This window comes from Triticum aestivum, chromosome 5B (assembly GCF_018294505.1).
Source record: "Triticum aestivum cultivar Chinese Spring chromosome 5B, IWGSC CS RefSeq v2.1, whole genome shotgun sequence".
In the NCBI taxonomy this organism is placed as follows: domain Eukaryota; kingdom Viridiplantae; phylum Streptophyta; class Magnoliopsida; order Poales; family Poaceae; genus Triticum; species Triticum aestivum.
Window position 1 is genome coordinate 217,081,664 of NC_057807.1, and position 3,708 is coordinate 217,085,371.

A 3,708-nucleotide genomic window follows, 5' to 3' on the forward strand; every position below is an offset into this window, starting at 1 on the left:
GGGAAGTAGAGCTTACTCTTCCTCCTCCTCCTCCTCTGCTGCTTTCCTCTTCCTCTCCGGGCTGAGGGGTCCAAAGTCAAACGCAATCCCCGCGCCAATGTCTGCCGGCAAAGGGGGAGGCGATGGCGTCCGGACGCGCTTGGACGACGAAGAAGCGGATGCCTTCTTCGCCGCCACGGCCTTCGCCGCTTTCTTCATCGCCGCAGCCATCGTCTGGCGCACAGGCGCCTCCTGGGCCTGCCGCAGCTGCGCGGTCCGGAAGGGGCGGACCGGTTCGCCGGAGGTGGCCTGCCATAGGACTCGCCCTCTTCCGGTGATTGGAGGGTAGGCGTTCGCGGTCTCCTCCCCCTCGCCCTCCTCTTCTGACAACTCGTCGACCACGTCCTCGACGAGGGGAGCCCTGATGCCGGCACTGCTGACCTCCCCAGCAGCAGCCGCCCACCAGGCGAGCTCTTCTTCCTCCGCTTCCGCACGGCCTTGTCCTCCATGCCGCCGGTGCTGCCGGCCTCCTCGGCAAGCTCCGCCTCCACCCTGGCTGCGATGTAGTACAGCTCCGCCGGAGAGGTGTCCTGGATGAGCCGCGGCTCGGCGGTGACATACCCCTCATGCAAGGTGTCGAAGAATTCTTGCACTTGGAACTCGTCCGGCTCGACTCAGCTCGGGTCAAGGCTGTGCGTGTTGAAGAACGACATCATGGCGATAATCTTGGACCGGCAAGAATTGTTGCACAGCGGGACCACTCCTGCCGGCAACTTGAAAACGGGCTCATTGGCAACCTTGCTGGCCTACGCGGCAGCCCTTGTAGCCTTGCCGGACCGCTCAACCTCACCGTCATCATTGACCTCGAGCTGGAAGATCCGTTGGCAGAGATGGGCATGCCTCAGCACTGTCAGCTTGTGGTCGAGGCCGGGGCGGAGCCTCATGATGTCAGCAGCATTCACGAAAAGCCAGACCGGCCTCCCTTTGTTGTGCAGAGGAGCGATTCGGCGGCGGATGAAGTCCATCCCGATCATTTCGAGGGTGAGCCCGGCCTGGGTGAGCCGAAGGATCCTGGTGGTGGCAATCGTGAGCTTCGCATCGTCAGCATCGATGTCGCCCCAGTCGTTTCCATGGACCGGCGGCTCCTGGCGAACCTTGCAGAATGCTGGCGGGTTCTCCTCCTCAATCCAGCACCTTCGGCCCCACCACTCTTCCCACCTCTCCTTAGTGGCGCCCTCCAGGTACGCCCCCTTGGCCCCCGGAATCCAGGCGACACAACCAGAGATGGTGCCCCCCTTTTGGATCCGAGGGGAGAAGTAATGGCGGAAGAGCGCCGTGTTGGGGTACACCCTGGTGAGGCCCTCCCAGAGGTGTGCGAAGAGAGCCATGCACGCCACGGCATTCGAAGTAAAATCCAGAAGGTGGAAGCCGTAGGTGTGCATGATGTCCTTGAAGAAATCGGAGAAGGGGGGACAGAGCCTGCAAGAGAAGTAGTCGATGAAGAAGGGGTACCGATTTGGGGCGGCCCCACCGCTGGCAGGGACGATGCGCGTGGCTGGATGCCCCATTGTTTCTCCGCCCGTCTTCACCCCCCATAGAGCTTTGAAGAACTCCCGGAGCTCAGGCACGCCGACCGTAGAGGGGAAGTAGGCGAACTGCGCCCGTCGCGCCACCAGCTTGCTCTCCGGCTGCTCCGTCGCCCCGGCATCTTTAGCCACTCCCTTGCTTTTGGTGGATTCGGGAGCCATGGCGGTTGCGAGAGGCAAGAGGGCAGAGGATGGCGGAAGTGCAACGACGGTGGACGAAGACAGGGGGGCTCGAGAAGGAGGAAGAAAGGGGGCGGCGGTGCCAAGATTGGAGAAGGCGCACGGAAGGGGTAAAGTGAGCAGCGCGCCCGCAGTTATTCCTTTTTACGGGGAAGGCGCGGGCCGCCTCCTTTCCCATTAACTGTGATATGACGCATGCGTGCGGGAACCTCCCCACGCATGCCCCCCCACGTCACGCATGCTCCTCCACGACGCGCGTCCGATGCGAGTCATGGGGAAGCGCAGCGGACAAAACAGTTACCACGGTAAAATCGACCCCGCCTGCCCGCGCACCGTACTGGGCCTGGCACAACAACATGTCGCGCTTATGTGTGGCCCAGGCCCGAGGGCTCCCGTCGGTGTACAAAAGTAGGGGCTCTCCTTTTGACCCCTTTACTTGTGCACGGGCAGTCAGAGCCACGCGCCACAGCCACACATAGCAGGGCAAAGGAGGGGAGCCGGAGAGTAGCTGAGGGCACAAGACAAACAAGGTAACATCATGGGCCAAGGCCACAAAGTGGAGATGGACGAAGCAGATTTCCCCGGGAAGACCCTTGCCACGGCAGCCTCAGCAGCCCCGGCAAGGCCCTTGTCGGGGCGGCTCGCCCACACCAGCGGAGTGAGCCACCCTCGAACCCACGGTCTTCAACACCATCAACTACGTTGGGCCAGGGCTCGGGAGGCACCTCCATGGTGGCATGCAGATCTTTGTGAAGACAAAGAATATTCAAGATCAGATGAGGATTAGAAGGGAAAAATCCTCATCAAGATTCTTGCCAAAGAAACCCACAGGACCCCCGGCAAGATCCTTGCCAGGGACAACAACGCACCACGGCAACACCCTTGCCCTGCCACCCGACAAGACCCTTGCCAAGGGCGTCAGCGGGGCCATAGCCAGGCCCGCACCAACCAAGTCTCCACCGTCGTTCACATGCAGCTGCAAGCCCGACTAGCTGGGCGGGCACCTGCGTGGTGACATACAGCTTCCAGGCCAACTCAGCACACACCCGCGTGGCGGCATGCAGATCTTCGTGGAGGCTCCACCACTGCTCCACCTCAGCTGCTTGCCTGCCTACATGGCGCCGCATGCATCGCTTGCCAGGGCGCGTGTCAAAGCGAGGAGGAGCGGCGATGGACGGGACGGGCCTCGCCCCCATCCCCTATAAAGCGAGGGGACACCTAAGCCACGCATTAAATGCGTCTTGTCCTATAATATGAGCGATAAGCTCGTAGCATTGTAGGCCTTTCCACCTCCTGTGTGCCACTGTGGCAGCCCCTCTCGACTATAAAAGGAGGCCCATGGCGTACTGGAAAAGGATTCGGCTCTTTTGAACCACGCAGCCACCGTAGCTAGTTCAAGAGCTCAAGAACACTTAATACATCCACCAAGCAGGACTAGGGTTTTACGCATCCTCGCGGCCCGAACCTGGGTAAACGATCCTTGAGCTGGTTACTAATCCCGCTCTTATGACAACCCCGCGCCCCGCAACCGTAGTAGGGATTCTTGTGATCCCATAGGTGTCTTTTCCCACCGACACTCTTCCACCTTCGGAGAAGGTTAATTTTGTTTGCAAAACAACATGCTGAATTAGTCTTAAAAATGCATGAGTTAACTAAGGAAAACATTGAGCGTATGAATGCTAAATATAAACTTGATGGAGATAAGGGTAGAAAACATGTTGTGTTTGCACCTGGAGATCTTGTTTGGTTACATTTGCGTAAGGATAGATTTCCTTATTTGCGCAAATCAAAGCTAATGCCACGTGCTGATGGTCCTTTTAAGGTGTTAGAGAAATAAATGATAATGCATATAAACATGAGCTGCCTGCAGATTTTGGGGTTAGTCCCACTTTTAACATTGCAGATTTGAAGCCTTATTTGGGTGAGGAAGATGAGCTTCTGTCGACGACGACTTCATTTCAAG